This window comes from Schistocerca americana, chromosome X (assembly GCF_021461395.2).
Source record: "Schistocerca americana isolate TAMUIC-IGC-003095 chromosome X, iqSchAmer2.1, whole genome shotgun sequence".
Classification (NCBI taxonomy): domain Eukaryota; kingdom Metazoa; phylum Arthropoda; class Insecta; order Orthoptera; family Acrididae; genus Schistocerca; species Schistocerca americana.
Genome location: NC_060130.1, coordinates 260287115 through 260307021, shown reverse-complemented (window position 1 = coordinate 260307021; position 19907 = coordinate 260287115).

Here is a 19907-nt window from a genome sequence, read left to right as displayed (position 1 = left end):
GGTGCCTCAAGGTTCGGTCTAGGGTCCTCTGCTGTTCTTAATATATATTAATGACTTGCCATTCTATATTCACGAAGATGCAAAGCTGGTACTTTTTGCCGATGATACAATATAGCTATCGCACCCAACAGACAAGAATTAACTGGTGAAATTGTAAACGTTTTTTTTTCAGAAAATCATTAAGTGGTTCTCTGCAAATTGGCTCCATTGAACTTTGACAAAACACAGTATATACAGTTCCATACAGTAAATGGAATGACACCAGTAATAAATATAGACTTCGATCAGAAATCGGTAGCTAAGGTAGAATATTCAAAATTTCTAGCTGTATGCATTGATGAGGGGTTGAACTGGAAAAAGGTCTGCTGAAACGATTGAGTTCAGCTACTTATGCTATTAGGGTCATTGCAAATTTTTGCGATATACATCTCAGTAAATTAGCTTGTTGTTGTTGTTGTTGTGGTCTTCAGTCCTGAGACTGGTTTGATGCAGCTCTCCATGCTACCCTATCCTGTGCAAGCTTCTTCATCTCCCAGTACTTACTGCAACCTACATCCTTCTGTATCTGCTTAGTGTATTCATCTCTTGGTCTCCCTCTACGATTTTTACCCTCCACGCTGACCTCCAATGCTAAATGTGTGATCCCTTGATGCCTCAGAACATGTCCTACTAACTGTTCCCTTCTTTTTGTCAAGTTGTGCACAAACTCCTCTTCTCCCCAACTCTATTCAATACTTCATCATTAGTTATGTGATCTACCCATCTAATCTTCAGCATTCTTCTGTAGCACCACATTTCGAAAGCTTCTATTCTCTTCTTGTCCAAACTATTTATCGTCCATGTTTCACTTCCACACATGGCTACACTCCATACAAGTACTTTCAGAAACGACTTCCTGACACTTAAATCTATACTCGATGTTAACAAATTTCTCTTCTTCAGAAACGCTTTCCTTGCCATTGCCAGTCTACATTTTATATCCTCTCTACTTCGACCATCATCAGTTATTTTGCTCCCCAAATAGCAAAACTCCTTTACTACTTTAAGTGTCTCATTTCCTAATCTAATTCCCTCAGCATCACGCGACTTAATTCGACTACATTCCATTATCCTCGTTTTGCTTCTGTTTATGTTCATCTTATATCCTCCTTTCAAGAGACTGTCCATTCCGTTCAACTGCTCTTGCAAGTCCTTTGCTGTCTCTGATAGAATTATAATGTCATCGGCAAACCTCAAAGTTTTTATTTCTTCTCCATGGATTTTAATACCTACCCCGAATTTTTCTTTTGTTTCCTTTACTGCTTGCTCAATACACAGATTGAATAACATTGGGGAGAGGCTACAACACTGTCTCACTCCCTTCCCAACCACTGCTTCCCTTTCATGGCCCTCGACTCTTACAACTGCCATCTGGTTTCTGTACAAATTGTAAACAGCCTTTCGCTCCCTGTATTTTACCCCTGCCACCTTTAGAATATGAAAGAGAGTATTCCAGTCAACATTATCAAAAGCTTTCTCTAAGTCTACAAATGCTAGAAATGTCGGTTTGCCTTTCCTTAATCTTTCTTCTAAGATAAGTCGTAAGGTCAGTATTGCCTCACGTGTTCCAATATTTCTACGGAATCCAAACTGATCTTCCCCGAGGTCGGCTTCTACCAGTTTTTCCATTCGTCTGTAAAGAATTTGCGTTAGTATTTTGCAGCTGTGACTTATTAAACTGATAGTTCGGCAATTTTCACATCTGTCAACACCTGCTTTCTTTGGGATTGCAATTATTATATTCTTCTTGAAGTCTGAGGGTATTTCGCCTGTCTCATGCATCTTGCTCACCAGATGGTAGAGTTTTGTCAGGACTGGCTCTCCCAAGGCCGTCAGTAGTTCTAATGGAATGTTGTCTACTCCCGGGGCCTTGTTTCGACTCAGGTCTTTCAGTGCTGTGTGAAACTCTTCACGCAGTATCGTATCTCCCATTTCATCTTCATCTACCTCCTCCTCCATTTCCATAATATTGTCCTCAAGAACATCGCCCCTGTATAGACCCTCTGTATATTCCTTCCACCTTTCTGCTTTCCCTTCTTTGCTTAGAACTGGGTTTCCATCTGAGCTCTTGATATTCATGCAAGTGGTTCTCTTTTCTCCAAAGGTCTCTTTAATTTTCCTGTAGGCAGTATCTATCTTACCCCTCGTGAGATAAGCCTCTATATCCTTACATTTGTCCTCTAGCCACCTCTGCTTAGCCATTTTGCGCTTCCTGTCGATCTCATTTTTGAGACGTTTGTATTCCTTTTTTCCTGCTTCATTTACTGCATTTTTATATTTTCTCCTTTCATCAATTAAACTCAATATTTCTTCTCTTACCCAAGGATTTCTACTAGCCCTCGTCTTTTGACCTACTTGATCCTTTGCTGCCTTCACTACTTCATCCCTCAGAGCTACCCATTCTTCTTCTACTGTACTTCTTTCCCCCATTCCTGTCAATTGTTCCCCTATGCTCTCCCTGAAACTTTCTACAACCTTTGGTTCTTTCAGTTTATCCAGGTCCCATCTCCTTAAATTCCCACCTTTTTGCAGTTTCTTCAGTTTTAATCTACAGTTCATAACCAATAGATTGTGGTCAGAGTCCACATCTGCCCCTGAAATGTCTTACAATTTAAAACCTGGTTCCTAAATCTCTGTCTTACCATTATATAATCTATCTGATACCTTCTAGTATCTCCAGAATTCTTCCATGTATACAACCTTCTTTCATGATTCTTGAACCAAGTGTTAGCTGTGATTAAGTTATGCTCTGTGCAAAACTCTATGAGGCGGCTTCCTCTTTCATATCTTAGCCCCAATTCATATTCACCTACTACGTTTCCTTTTCTTCCTTTTCCTACTCTCGAATTCCAGTCACCCATGACTATTAAATTTTCGTCTCCCTTCACTACCTGAATAATTTCTTTTATCTCATCATACATTTCATCAATTTCTTCATGATCTGCAGAGCTAGTTGGCATGTAAACTTGTACTACTGTAGTAGGCGTGGGCTTCTTGTCAATCTTGGCCACAATAATGCGTTCACTATGCTATTTATAGTAGCTTACCCGCACTCCAATTTTTTTTATTCATTATTAAAGCTACTCCTGATTTACCCCTATTTCATTTTGTATTTATCACCCTGTATTCACCTGACCAAAAGTCTTGTTCGTCCTGCCACCGAACTTCACTAATTCCCACTATATCTAACTTTAACCTATATATTTCCCTTTTTAAATTTTCTGACCTACCTGCCCGATTAAGGGATCTGACATTCCACGCTCCGATCCGTAGAACGCCAGTTTTCTTTTTCCTGATAATGACGTCCTCTTGAGTAGTCCCCGCCCAGAGATCCGAATGGGGGACTATTTTACCTCCGGAATATTTTACCCAAGAGGACGCCATCATCATTTAACCATACAGCAAAGCTGGATGCCCTCGGGAAAAATTACGGCCGTAGTTTCCCCTTGCTTTCAGCCGTTCTCAGTACCATCACAGCAAGACCGTTTTGGTTAGTGTTACAAGGCCAGATTAGTCAATCATCCAGACTGTTGCCCTGCAACTACTGAAAAGGCTGCTGCCCCTCTTCAGGAACCACACGTTTGTCTGGCCTCTCAACAAATACCCCTCCGTTGTGGTTGCACCTACGGTACGGCCATCTGTATCGCTGAGGCACGCAAGCCTCTCCACCAACGGCAAGGTCTATGTTTCATGGGGGGTAAATTAGCTTACCACGCCTATTTTCATTCTCTGCTTTCGTATGGCATCATATTCTGGGGTAAAAGAGTGTTCATTGCACAAAAGCGTGTAACCAGAATAATTGCTGGAGCGCATCCAACATCATCCTGCAGACAATTATTTAATTTATATATATATATATATTGTGAGGCTACAGTGAGGATCTCTAGCTCTTTAAATAATATATATATATATTCACTTACGAAATTTGTTATTAACAGTCCGAACGAATTCAAAAGTAATAGCAGTGTACATGGCTACAACACTAGGACAAAGGATGATCTTCACTACTCAAGGTTAAATCTAACTTTGGCTCAGAAGGAGGTAAATTATGCTGCCACAAAAGTCTTTGGTCACTTACCATTGCATCATAAGTCTGACAGATAGCCATATAGCAATTAAAAGGAAATTAAAAGAATTTCTTAATGGCAACTCCTTATACTCATTAGATGAATTTATGGGTATAGTAAGTGGGTAATTCCCCCCTCCCAAAAAAAAAAATTAAAAATATTAAGTGTCATGTAATATTTTGTGTAATGTAATATCTTGTATAGATACCTTTTATTAACCTGACACGTTCCACATCATTACGAAGTGTCGTATTCATGATCTATGGAACAAGTACTCATCTAATCTACAATGTGCATTAATATCCGTACCATGTAATCACGTCATATACCACAGCGCTGGGTCCGTATTTCTTGCATTATTTATCGCACGAAAGTTGCGTTAACAATCGCCGATGTACCTGAGCCTAAGGTTACGTTCACAGTGGCAGCGACAACGGTCGTCAGATGCCACGGCCAGAGGTCGCCCGATAACATCGGCCGACAGCTTGGCCACAGCGCGTCCGATCTCCCTCTTCAGTGTTTGATGGGGCCAAGGAGAGGTTTGATTTTAACCTTCAAGGATGAGATGAATAACACAACGTCTCTGTGTGCTTGGAGACGAGTGCTACAATGCGGCTTTTGCTATTAGAAAGATGCCGAATGCATGTGCATGAGCTATATATCTGTCTTGAAAAGAACGTGGCGAGTACTGTATCCTCTGTCTTTAGTTTCTGGAATTAACAGACACGTTTTACAAACATATTACATGAATGAGAAATCTTCTGTTACTTACTCCAGACGATTCGTAGTAGCCTTGAAAAGCATAATTAAAACACCCTGTTTTGCTGAATTTATTTTAAGTTGTGCAGACATACGTTAATTAACCTTCAGCGGCTGTCATTCAGAATACTCGTGAAAGACAAACATAAAACTTCGAATAAGATACTCTGAACACCTAAAACACTGAAAAGTGGAAACGGATATGCCACATTTGCAAACCACTTCATGTAAGAGAATCACCATCCTACTGGCACAAAAACACCACTAAGCTGAAGTAATAATTTCTAGGCAATTAATGTACACCTATTACAACCCACAACAGTTTCACTGCAGCGACTTTAAGACACCATCCCTTTCAAGTGAACAAATTATTTTTGAGGTTAAATTTCCAACAAAAATTTTGCCTGCTTGTGATTCGCAATAAACCTGCGATTTCAGTCCATATATTCTGAATTATATCCAGATTATATATGTCATCCTCAGGATAACACAATCTCCTTCTTTGAATGAAATTGTCAGTTTTCACAGTCTATATTTCGTGTTACGTCAGCCAGTATTACTTAAGAAAACGAACTGATTTGAATTTAGGCCGGCCGGAGTGGCCGAGCGGTTCTAGGCGCTACAGTCTGAAACCGCGCGACGCTACGGTCGCAGGTTCGCATCCTGCCTCGGGCATGGATGTGTGTGATGTCCTTAGGTTAGTTAGGTTTAAGTAGTTCTACGTTCAAGGGGACTGATGACCTCAGAAGTTAAGTCCCATAGTGCTCATAGCCATTTGAACCATTTTTTTGATTTGTATTTCATCGGTTTTCATCCTAAGTCTGTACGTTCGATCAGCTACATTGTGATTGTGCACATAGTAGCGTACTCATTTTAAAAATGGCTCTGAGCACTATGGGACTTAACTTCTGAGGTCATCAGTCTCAGCCGGCCGGAGTGGACGAGCGGTTAAAGGCGCTATAGTGTGGAACCGCATGGCCGCTACGGTCGCAGGTTCGAATCCTGCCTCGGGCATGGATGTGTGTGATGTCCTTAGGTTAGTTAGGTTTAAGTAGTTCTAAGTTCTAGGGGACTTATGACCACAGCAGTTGAGTCCCATAGTGCTCAGAGCCATTTGAACCATTTTTTTCATCAGTCTCCTAGAACTTAGAATTACTTAAACCTAACTAACCTAAGGACATCACACACATCCATGCCCGAGGCAGGATTCGAACCTGCGACCGTAGCGGTAACGCGGTTCCAGACTGTAGCGCCTAGAACCGCACGGCCACCCCGGCCGGCTAATTTTAAAAGATCAGACATATTCGTCCGATGTCGGTAGCCAGCGGAATCCACCGATATCGGCGCCACTGTGATCGCAGCCTAAGGCTAAATGTTCGTCTTTTAATGCAAATTTTGTGCAACAAATAAGGCAAAGCATATGGACCCAGTGTTGTAGTATATGACGTGGCTACACGGTGGGGAAATTAACGCAGAACAGAAATAATCCAGACAGTAATAGGCGGAAGATGAGCTGACCTGAACAGTATATTGACAGTCTTTCAAATATGTACGTGTAAGTTCATGGACACTGTGGAAGTTGGAAGTGCATCCAGAAGAGCCAGGAAAGTATATATTTTTATAACTTAGCGAGAAGAGTCAGAAATATTTTAACCACTTGTGGCAGATGTCAACATGTAAAAGTCAACAACAAAACTAGCAGAGGACTCAACAGAATACCATCCCAAAGTAAGAGATGGAACTAATAGACATTGATTTATATGGGCAAATACCAAATGCAAAATGAGGGTACAGTCATGTCTTTGTTAGGGTAGATCTCTTTTTCAGAATTCATAAACGTCTAATCTATAAGAGAGCAGCCATAAAAGTGTGGGGGGTAGAAACTCTGTGGAGTTGTCCGGAACAGTATCACTGCCCTGAGTTAGCTCATCTAACGTCAACGGACCTTCAATTAGTTCACTCTGATGAGTGTTTGTGACAACATGCTTTGTACCTTGTAGAACAATAAAATATATTTAAATGGAATCATACGACCTGTTAATTGTTATTATATTTTACTACTATCATCATTGCTGTACTTCCTACGTAGTGCCCCAGAAATTTCAACCACGCTGCATTTAAAATGTAAAATTCCCCACACCAGTCTGTTGTCCTACAATGCAGCAGCTCCCTTCAGCTCAACCATTTCCTACTCTGAGGGACATCAATCTCGCCTCATTGTCAAGCCTGTGAATTCCATGAACTTTCCGTGCTTCAGTATGGTACAATTTCGCCAAAACCTGGGCAAAGTATCCAATTCAGCAGTGTGTAGTGAACCGATGACAATGCTTCCATTGTTTCCACATCTACCACGCCAAACTCACGTCACTTCACACCAAACTGGCCAATTAAATATTTTGATTTGCCTGTGTGCCTTATCAGGGACAGCACTGTAATGATGCCAGGTTACTATTTGCCTAGAAATTCGGCTATGACAATGAATGTGATTCCAGCTGAACAATGGCTTCCTGCTGTACCATTTCTTAGTACAAATAGTACTTGAGCTCCCATGTGGGAAATAATGACACTTATCCCCATATACACTCTTTAAGTCCAAACCAATTTACAACAATTTACTGCCTCATGGACAAAATAATATGGGTTCAAGTGATCTTCCTGGACATAAAAGCAAACTACCCGACACATACTATGTTTTCATGCAGCGTTCGCCCATATCATCTGCATCGCAATTGCTGCCACGTCACCTAAGTAACATCACATCTACACCCCTCACCCACGTTCACATGTATCCACTAGCGCTACACATGATGCTCACACACTGCAACTACTCTATGCATGTGTAACGTCCAGATTCAACAAACTGCCCCAATAGATTCATTACCTCATGAGCATACCATGTACTCACAGCATCCAGCAGCTCCCGTGCAGCTGCCGGTCACGCCCACCTCCACACTTGGCTCATGTCTATTGCAACGCATATTCATTTATCTCCTCATGACACAATCCGTCCGAACGCTTCCATACCTGCTACGCATATTGTGTCACATTTCTCTTTCCCATGTTATGAGTGTATCTCTTTGCCACTTTATGATGCGCTACTCCATGACACCTCTGCTCATGCTGCATCTACCGTGTCAGGCAGTGCTTACCTCTTGTTGCTGCCAGCCTCACATAACCATGACCCTTATCATTCTGCATATCCTCAGCAAGACTCCATCTGTTGAACATGGACTCGCCTATGCTGTGGTTCACTCTTAGTGAGTGCATAATGCAGTCCACAGGCATCACTGAGGACATTGACAAATTTGCAGTACTTCTTAAGCACCTCAGTGATAACGCCGATCCCATTAGTGACTTTCTGCTTGATGTCCACACACAAACAAACAAATACAAGCCTGTCAAGGCCCTACTGTTTCAACGCCTATCCCACTCAGCAGAGGAACAACTTCATCTAGTGATAACTGAACCTCACTCTACCACAGAAGGCCTTTCACACTGTGGCACAAGCTTCACCTGCAAACTGATATGAGCCTACCCTGGATTATGCCCTGTGGAATTTGTGACTATTAAAACTGCTGAAGAGCATTCAGTCAGCGATGCTCATGTACAAGGATGCTTCACCATATTTCAAACTATGCATGGCTGACAGAATGTTAGCGCTTGCACAGAGTTGCCTCTTCATTAATTCTCATTGTAAATGCGCTACAGCTGACAGCATCCCCACCTAAATTGTGGCAACAAAAGAACCCAGCTGAGCCTAGCCAACACACTGCCTGTGATCTTGGTCACCACTGTGCACTTCCTACCACGCAGAAGCCAGCCACCCAACGTCTACTGGACTCGCTGAACCTTACATTCACTACTGCTCCATGAGGTTTTCTGGGTACCAAACATAAAAAAATGCCTACAGTGCAGACTATCACTGGTGCGCCTCCGCCCAGTCGCTGATCCTTACCTGCCAGTAAAAACAGTGCGGGTCGGCTGGGCACTACACCCGCTAGCATGCTCTGCCTCTGCTGGTTCCACCCTCACTTTAGCTCTGACACACTACGTTGCACACAGCCTTGTTCATACCCAAACTGATCTCACGGCCTGGTACCAGTGCATCAGGTCACTCGTCCACTTCAGGTCTCCACAAATAATCACTTTTAACACCATCTGATGGTCTCATCTACTGCCAGATGGCTCTCGCCTCTTTGTTTAAGATGCACAACTAAATTCTTTCCTTCTAATCAACAGAGCTATTGTCAGCTGATTACACAATCTCTCACTCTTGCTACATTTTCACCTTCACCCATGCAACTTTGCACAGCTAATGACTGGGATACTGGTGGTTGGCACCACCTCCATCACCTATGCCCTGGAAGTTCTTGGTGGCTGAAATGGTGAAACCCATCTTAGTAGTTGACTTCCTCAGGCCTTACTGTTTACTCCCAGACCTGAACTGTGCTCTGCTCCTGCACCACGATGGCCAACAGCTGATCAGCAGCAAGTCCAGTGACTCACTTCCTGCGAATTATATGCCATCATGTCCTACTTCGCAGTCAGAGACGCCCCTCGATGTTATCTTGAAATGCCAAATGCTTACTGGTGAGCTCCACATGACATCTGTCATGCACTCTGAATTGTGGTATTCCAACTGAGATATGCGAGCAGCCAATGACATTCTCCATTTATGCATCGTCAAGACATTTAGTGAGCATCATACAGCACAACAACAACTCACTGTTCTGCCACATCTACACCCATTGCCTGATGATGAAGACATTGCGTCGGCCTCGAAACAGTTCATTCAAGTTCCATTACCTAAATGTTCTCACCCAACCACACCCAGTGTTACTGACAGTGCCTCTGCGACCAGGTTGTCTGTTGATGATGGTGTTACAATAACACCTATCACTATGTCCTCAGATCCCACATCACGCCGGACCATCTGGCCACAGACTATTTGTACCATCTCTGCATCACTGCATCAACAACAACCCCAGCCTGCTAGTCTGCCATGATCTTCGTTTCCTACCTCCCAACAAACTGAAAGCGGCAAAAGCCACCATGGACAAACTCTTGCATGCTGGTATTGTACAGAGCCATCCAAAATGCCTGGGCTTCTCCTATCAAGCTCGCTGATCGTTTTTGGAATACAACCTACGACCAGCTTAGAGACAGAAGTGATGACACTTTCTGCAGGACGTGGCCATCATTTTGCAGGACAATGCTCAAGCACGTACAGTGCAAGCTGTTTCTGATTTGTTTGACTGATGGGGCTGCTAAGTGCTGTGCCACCTACTGCATGCCCCTGACTTAAGCCCTCGTAAGTTCAACTCAATTTCTAAACTGGAGGAAACACTTCATAGCATTCACTTCAGAACTGCGACAAATTCGTCAGGCAATAGACTGTGTCGCTCGAGCAGTTAACACAACTGGCACGGCTAAGAGTCTCCTACGACTTCCACATCACTGGCAATGGGTTATACACAATTCTGGTGACTACTCTGAAGGTCAGTAAAACTTTGAAACACGTATCTATTTTGCGCGAGCTGTAAATAAATAATTGCCATTATTAAAGTGCCGACCCTCGTACTTGGCGACTGTTTGGCGATTATCTGTACTTCAACGCCCTGATTGTAATAGACAGCTGCCCTGTACTGAACTTACAAGACTTCGCATATGAACTTGCTGGTTCAAAAAATGGTTCAAATGGCTCTGAGCACTATGCGACTTAACCTCTGAGGTCACACGTCGCCTAGAACTTAGAACTAATTAAACCTAACTAACCTAAGTACATCACACACATCCATGACCGAGGCAGGATTCAAACCTGCGACCGTAGCGGTCGCGCGGTTCCTGAGTTTAGCGCCTAGAACCGCACGGCCACTCCAGCCGGCCGAACTTGCTGGTACTACCACAGTCAGTGTTACTGAATGTAAAAGGATCTATTTTCGGATACCTATGGCTGATGAGGATATAGCAAAAATTACAATAATCACGTCATTCGGTCGTTTTTATTTTTTATTTATGACTTAAAGGTTAAAAAAAGCGGCTCGGACCTGGCAGAGGTTTACTGACAGCCTGCTATTTAATATCTGTTATGCTTACCTAGTTGACGTGATAATTTTCTCGCAGTTTCCTGATGAACATGAGATTCATTTACGCACCATGTTGGGCAAGTTAGTGGCACAATTAATAACAACATATGACAACTACAGTAACTGTGTCAACTTCGTTGGACATTTGGTTGACACTTTGGGGATATGCCCCACGCTGGAGAAAAGAAACAAATTCGCCTCCTCCCTCATCCCTTGGACCATCAACACCTACAAAGTTTCCTCGGAGTCATTAATTTTTACAGGCATCCCGGCAAACGAGCATGACGTGGACGCCTGAAATGAAAACGGCCTTCGAAAAGTTTAAATCTGACCTCACACAAATTGTCACCCTCGCCCTTCCGTCGCTGGACGCACACCTCGTCATCTACATCTACATCTACATCTACATGGAGACTTTGCAAATCACATGTAAGTGCCTGGCAGGGGGTTCATCGAACCACCTATACAATTCTCTAGTATTCCAACGTCGTATATTGCGTGGAAAGAACGAACACCTATATCTTTCCGTACGGGCTCTGATTTCCCTTATTTTATCGTGGTGATCGTTTCTCTCTATGTAGGTCGGTGTCAACAAAATATTTTCGCGTTCGGAGGAGAAAGTTGGTGATTGGAATTTCGTGAGAAGATTCCGTCGCAACGAAAAACGCCTTTCTTTTAATGGTGTCCAGCCCAAATCCTGTATCATTTCAGTCACGCTCTCTCCAATATTTCTTGATAATACAAAACGTGCTGCCCTCTTTGAACTTTTTCGATGTACTCCGTCAGTCCTATCTGGTAAGGATCCCACACCGTGCAGCAGTATTCTAAAAGAGGAGCGACAAGCGTAGTGTAGGCAGTCTCCTTAGTAGATCTGTTACATTTTCTAAGTGTCCTGCCAATAAAACTCAGTCTTTGGTTAGCCTACCCCACACATTTTCTATGTGTTCCTTCCAATTGAAGTTGTTCGTAATTGTAATGCCTTGGTATTTAGTTGAATGTACGGCCTTTAGATTTGGCTGATTTATCGTGTAACCGAAGTTTAACGAATTTCTTTTAGCACTAATGTGGATGACCTCACACTTTTCGTTATTTAAGGTCAACTGCCAATTTTCGCACCATTCAGATATCTTTTCTAAATCGTTTCGCAATTTGTTTTGATCTTCTGATGACTTTATTAGTCGATAAACGACAGCGTCATCTACAAACAACCGAAGACGGCTGCTCAGATTGTCTCCCAAACCGTTTATATAGATAAGTAACAGCAAAGGGCCTATAACACAACCTTGTTCAACGCCAGAAATCACTTCTGTTTTACTCGATGACTTTTCGTCAGTTACTACGAACTGTGACCTTTCTGACAGGAAGTCACAAATCCAATCTCATAACTGAGACGATATTCCATAAGAACGCAATTTCACTACAACCTGCTTGTGTGGTACAGTGTCAAAAGCCTTCCGGAAATTCAGAAATACGGAATCGATCTGAAATCCCTTGTCAATAGCACACAACAATTCATGCGAATAAAGAGCTAGTTGTACTTCACAAGAACGCTGTTTTCTAAACCCATGTTGACTGTGTGTCAATAGACCGTTTTCTTCCAAGTATTCATAATGTTCGAACACAATATATGTTCCAAATCCTGCTGCATATCGACGGTGATGATATGGGCCAGTAATTATGTGGATTACTCCTATTACCTTTCTTGCATATTAGTGTGACCTGTGCAACTTTCCAGTCTTGGGTACTGATCTTTCGTCAAGCGACCGGTTGTGAATGCTTGTTGAGTATGGAGCTAATGCATACTCTGAAAGGAACCTAACTGGTATGCAGTCTGGACCAGAAGACTTGCCTTTATTGAGTGATTAAAGTTGCTTCACTATTCCGAGGATATTTACTTCTACGTTACTCATGTTGGCAGCTGTTCTTGATTCGAATTCTGGAATATTTACTTCGCCTTCTTTTGTGAAGGCATTTTGGAAGGTTTTGTGAAGGCATTTAGGAAGGCTGTGTTTAGTAACCCTGCTTTGGCAGCACTGTCTTCGATAGTATCTCCATGGCTATTGCGCAGAGAAGGCTTTGATTGTTTCTTGCCCCTAACATACTTCACATACGAGCAGAATCCTTTTGGATTTTCTGCCAGGTTTCGAGACAAAGTTTCGTTGTGGAAAATGTTATAAGCATCTCGCATTGAAGTCCGCGCTAAATTACGAGCTTCTGTAAAAGATCGCCAGTATTGAGGACTTTGCGTCTGTTTAAATTTGACATGTTTGTTTCGTTGTTTCTTCAACAGTATTCTGACCGGTTTTGTGTACTAATTAGGATCAACTCCGTCGTTTGTTAATTTATTTGGTATAAATCTCTCAACTGCTGCAGATACTATTTCTTTGAATTCAAGCCACATCTGGTCTACACTTACATTATTAATTTGGAAGGAGTGGACATTGTCTCTCAGGAAGGCGTGAAGTGAATTCTTATCTGCTTTTTTGAATAGGTATATTTTTCGTTTATTTTTGGAGGATTTGGGGGTTACAATATTCAATCTCGCTACGACAACCCTGTGTTCGCTAATCCCTGTATCGGTTTTGATCCTCGTTTTTAGGATTGTTTGTTGCTAAGTGGTCAAGTGTGTTTTCACAACCGTTTACTATTCGTGTGGGCTCAGGAACTAACTGCTCGAAATAATTTTCAGAAATTGCGTCTAGCACAATTTCCGATGATGTTTTATGTGTACCTCCGGAATTAAAAACGTATTTTCGCCAACATATCGAAGGTAAATTAAAGCCACCACCAACTATAACCGTATGAGTCAGGTGCGAGTTGAAATCCAACTCAAGTTTTCTTTGAATCTTTCAGCAACTGTATCATCTGAATTGGGAGGTCGGTAAAAGGATCCACTTATCATTTCACTCCGGTTGCCAACTCACAGGAACTATCTACTTCAATTCCGCGACAAGATAATCTACTTCTAACGGCAACAAACACGCCACCGCCAATCGTGTTTAGCATATCCTTTCGGAACACCGTTAGGTTCTTCGCAAAAATTTCGGCTGAGCTTCTTCTCCCGCTTTCAGTGCCTATAACGATTTGAGCATCAGTGCTTTCTATTAGCACTTGGAGCTCTGGTACTTTCCCAACACAGCTACAACAATTTACAACTGTTATACCTATGGCTCCTGTATCTACGTTCTTCCTGTGTTCACCGTGCACCCTCTGCGACTGACGCCCTTCTTGTGTCTTCCCGAGACCCTCTAACCTAAAAGACCGCCCAATCCACTCCACACAACCCCTGCTACCCTGTAGCCGCCTCCTGCGTATAGTGGACACCTGACCTATTCAGTGGAACACAAAACCCAACCACCCTTTGGCGCAAGTCGAGGAATCTGCAGCCTACATGGTCGCAGAACCGCCTGAGTCTCTGATTCAGACCCTCCACTCGGCTCTGTACCAGAGGTCCGCAATCGGTCTTGTCGACTATGCTGCAAATGTGAGCTCTGCTTTCATCTTTCAAGCAAGACTGGCAGCCTTTACCACTTCTGTCAGCCGCTCGAAACCAGAGAGAATCTCTTCTGATCCAAAATGACAAGCATCTTTGGTACTGACGTTAGCAACCACCTGTAGTTTGCTGCATCCTGTGCTCTTCATGTCATCCGGAAATATCCTTTCCACATCTGGAGTCACTCTACCCGGTATGCACACGGAGTGCACATTGGTTCTTTCCCTTCTTGGCAGCCATGTCCCTAAAGGACCCCATAACATGCCTAAAGCCGTCGGCACACGGGCCGTGCATTCCAACGTTGAGCGTTGAGTGTGCCGAGTCCACCGTGCTGCTGAACGCTCAGAAACGATGCGACTCGTGCATACGGTACGCGCGACCCAGCGTTCTCACATGCGACGGCAGCGCGCTCCAGCGGCAGTTGTTGACTGCAGTTGACGCGCGCGAGCTAAATAACATATAGACAAGTGTTTACGAAACGAAGACGCCTAAACTGGCTGCTTTAGCTTTACTAGCAACTATCGATGACGAGAGGAGAGGTAGTTGCATTAACCACTGCACCAACCAGACACACTGTTTACCACAATTGCATGGACTGTCTCGCCATGCCTCCCATCTGACCAAAACCCCCGCCCATGTCTGAAAGAACAGACCATGCGGAATATGCCGCTATGATACATATTATGTAAACTGAAGGTAGATGGAGAGGAAAGGAAAGAAAAGGGAAGGAACCATTGATGGCAGCTGTATCGGGAGTTCATGCAGAATCAGCAGCAACAAGTGAAAACGTGTGTCACACAGAGATTCGATCAGGCATCTACTGTTTACTAGGAAATTGCATTAACCACTGCACCACCTGTACACAGTGTTTCTGGCAACTGGGCGAACTATCTTGCCCCCCTGCCCCTCCACCATGGCTGACCCACACTCCCACCAGAACCAGCCTATCAGCAGTCACTGTTCGTGTCCTCCACACTCTCCATCTCTACTTTGAGATTTCTGCAGGACAAATGTAATTGTGCATCCACACTGAAGATGTGGATTCATTCTCTATTGAGGTAAATAAGTTAAATGAATGTATGGTGTCTGTTCTTTTGACATCTGTATAATTTATTCACCTTGATGGGCAACCAATTCACCACAGTCAGAGCAGATGTACAATTATGTTCAAGCTTCTGCAGCAATCTCGAGATAATGAGCATGGAGGATATGATGGGGACTGTGGATAGGTGGTACTAGATGGGTGAGTAGCTTGGCTATGAGATACTGTGAGATAGTCATGCAACTGCAATAAACACTGTGATAAACACTTTGTCTAGGTGTTCAGCGGCAACCAGTAGTAGACGTCTCCTCCAAATGATCAGGGTTAACCGTGTTTACCACTGGTCTACATCCCTCGACATTGTACAGCATGGGCAGTAAGTAAATGTTTACCACTCCTCACACATCCCCTATGTGGCACAAGTTTCTGGTCCCGATTACCCTCACACGTCATAAGTTGATGACGATGGAATCCTTTGTCTGTACCGGGATGTTATTTAAAGTTCAGTATTCATCCTTGCCCTCCCACAGGAGGATGGTGGAGTGGGCTTATTCCATGTGCCAGACAGAGTTATGGCACTTTTTGTTAACTCCCGACTGAAAGTCTGGCGTCGCTGCCTGACGAACCTGATCGGACTGTTTTTGCATGAATGCACGCCAGTCTCCATGTCAGTCCCAGTCATGTTGTAATACATTACAACCCCCTTTTATCACTTTCGACACTTCTTTCTTGAATTAAGTTACATCCTGCACTCCTTCCCCCTTTATGTATACTCTGGACAAAGACTGTAGATGACACATTACAACTTTGTCGATCCCCCAACTTCATTGAACACGTTTCCCCAGATCACATGGCGTCGTGTGTGATAAGCGCAACCCGCTGGTTATATTGATATCAGCGTCCAGTCCACCTGGCATATCACCATCAATGGCAAACAGGTCAACCAGTTTCATTTGCGCCACATCCGCCTCACTGCACACCCACCTGCGTTTACTGTGGTGTGGAGGACACAGACGCTCCTCAGTTCTCATGTGGTCCATTGTCTGACGTCTGGAGGCTCGTGCAGCATATCTTAGCTTTCCTTACCCAACAGACACCTGCTCTGATCATTTTCCTGATGCTTTTATTCCTGGATGTGATTCACTACCCTGCACCAAAAGCTATTGCTGTGAATTGGATACGCTGCCATACGGTCCGCTACATTTTTGGCCCTGACGAGAATTCAGAACTAGGTTACTGGACGTACCTTAACGATCGACACTGTACACTTGTTCACAACCCAGATACAACATGTTCTTTTCCAGTTTTCTACGGAGCGCCTTTCATGACCCGCCCTCCAGCCGAAACGCCCAAGCCATGAGATGCTGATACCTTTTTCCCGACATTATGTTTGAAGCCACTACAAACAGAATCTCCATTAAATTTTCGAGAAAACACATTTGGACGTTCCGCCAATCAGAAGGCGTTAGTGACTCCTGGAATTCTGGTACATAGACTAATTTAATTTAAAACATTTGAAAATTAAAAAAAAGTAAATAAGTAAAAGAAAATAAAAATATATATACAGGGTATTCCATTGATTGTGACCGGTCCAAATATCTCACGAAATAAGCGTCAAACGAAAAAACTGCAAAGAACGAAGCTTGTCTTGCTTGAAGGGGGAAACCAGATGGCACTATGGTTGGCCCGCTAGATGGCGCTGCCATAGGTCAAACGGATATCAACTGCGTTTGTTTAAATAGGAACCCCCATTTTTTATTACATATTCGTGTAATATGTAAAGAAATATGAATGTTTTAGTTGAACCACTTTTTTCGCTTTGTGATGGATGATGCTGTAATGTCACAAACATATGGCTCACAATTTTAGACGAACAGTTGAGAACAGGTAGGTTTTTTAAATTAAAATACAGAACGTAGGTACGTTTGAACATTTTATTTCGGTTGTTCCAATGTGATACATGTACCTTTGTGAACTTATCATTTCTGAGAATGCATGCTGTTACAGCGTGATTACCTGTAAATACCACATTAATGCAATAAATGCTCAAAATGATGTCGATCAACCTCAATGCATTTGGAAATACGTGTAACGACATTCCTCTCAACAGCGAGTAGTTCGCCTTCCGTAATTTCACACACGCATTGACAATGCGCTGACGCATGATGTCAGGCGTTGTCGGTGGATCATGGTAGCAAATATCCTTCAGCTTTCCCAACAGAAAGAAATCCGGGGACGTCAGATCCTGTGAACGTACGGGCCATGGTATGATGCTTCGACAACCAATCCACCTGTCATGAAACATGGTATTCAATACCGCTTCAACCGCACGCGAGCTATGTGCCGGACATCCATTATGTTGGAAGTACATCGTCATTCTGTCATGCAGTGAAACATCTTGTAGTAACATCGGTAGAACATTATGTAGGAAATCAGCATACATTGCACCATTTAGATTGTCATCGATAAAATAGGGGCCAATTGTCCTTCCTCCCATAATGCCGCACCATACATTAACCCGCCAGGGTCACTGATGTTCCACTTGTCGCCGCCATTGTGGATTTTCCGTTGCCCAATAGTGTACATTATGCCGATTTACGTTACCGCTGTTGGTGAATGACGCTTCGTCGCCAAATAGAACGCGTGCAAATATCTGTCATTGTCCCGTAATTTCTCTTCTGCCCAGTGGCAGAACTGTACACGACGTTCAAAGTCGTCACCATGCAATTCCTGGCAGATAGAAATATGGTACGTGTGCAATCGATGTTGATGCAGCATTCTCAACACCGACGTTTTTGAGATTCCCGATTCTCGCGCAATTTGTCTGCTACTGATGTGCGGATTAGCAAAATGGCTCTGAGCACTATGGGACTTAACTTCTGAGGTCATCAGTCTCCTAGAACGTAGAACTACTTAAACCTAACTAACCTAAGGACACCACACACATCCATGCCTGAAGCAGGATTCGAACCTGCGACCGTAGCGGTTGCGCGGCTCCAGACTGTAGCGCCCAGAACTGCTCGGCCACTCCGGCCGGCGCGGATTAGCCACAACAGGAGCTAAAACACCTACTTGGGCATCATCATTTATTGCAGGTCGTGATTGACGTTTCACATGTGGCTGAACACTTCCTGTGTCCTTAAATAACGTAACTATCTGGCGAACGGTCCGGACACTTGGATGAAGTCGTCTATGATACCGAGCAGTATACATAGCACACGCCCGTTGGGCATTTTGATCACAATAGCCATACATTAACACGATATAGACCTTTTCTGCAGTTGGTAAACGGTCCTTTTCAACGCGAGTAATGTATCACGAAGCAAATACTGTCCACACTGGCGGAATGTTATATGATACCACGTACTTATACGTTTGTGACTACTACAGTGCCATCTATCACAAAGCGAAAAAAATGGTCCAACTAAAACATTCATAATTCTTTATGTACTACACGAATAAGTAATTTTAATGGGGGTTCCTATTTTAAAAAAAAACAGTTGATGTCCGTTTGACCTAGGGCAGCGGGCCAACCATAGCGCCATCTGGTTTTCCCCTTCAAGCTAGACGAGTTTCGTTCATTGAAGTTTTTTCGTTTGACGCTTATTTCGTGAGATATTTGGCCCGGACATTATCAATGGACCACCCTGCATCTAAGCATAAAGACAACAAAAAATAACATAAAAATGCAATAAAATAAACAAACAAAAACAAGCCCATACACAACTACTTTCATTTTCATCGCTACTCTCTATGTTCTTCCCCCTTACTTTTTTCTTTTCCTACACCCTTGTAGTAATAGGTTAGTTGTTTTGGGATAGGCCTAGATAGGCGCCAACGCCTGAAGAGGTGCATTTTTTTTTGTTAGGGACAAGTGGCGATGGCAAGTAGATATTTTTGTAGTTTTCCCTTTCTTGTCCAGGGGCAAAAAAGAAAACAAAAAAAGAAGGTGGCCCAGTTGTTACCACAACTGCCTAATAAGCAGGAGATCCCTTGTTGAATCCGAGTCTGGCACACACTTTCGCTCATTACCACTGAATCAACATTAAGTCCCAATTCAGCTGACATCAATAGTTCCTTTTCTTTTCTTTCCTTCTACCCCCTCCACCTTCAGTTTACATAATATTTGTTACAGCTGCGGATTCCACTTAGTGTCTGTCATTTTGGTCATTTCTGAAAGAACAGTCACCATGCGTTCATATAACTGATTCGTATCCATCACCTTCAGTGCAGATGCACAGTTACGCACAACCTTCTGCAGGAATCTCAAAATAGTGAGCATGGAGAACATGGACAGGGACTGCATATAGGTGACACTGGGTGGGAGTGTTGTTTGGCCAGAAGGTGTGCCAAGATAGTCTGTGTCGTCGTGATAAACACTGTGTGCGCGTGGTGCAGTTGTTAATCCAACTGCCTAGTCA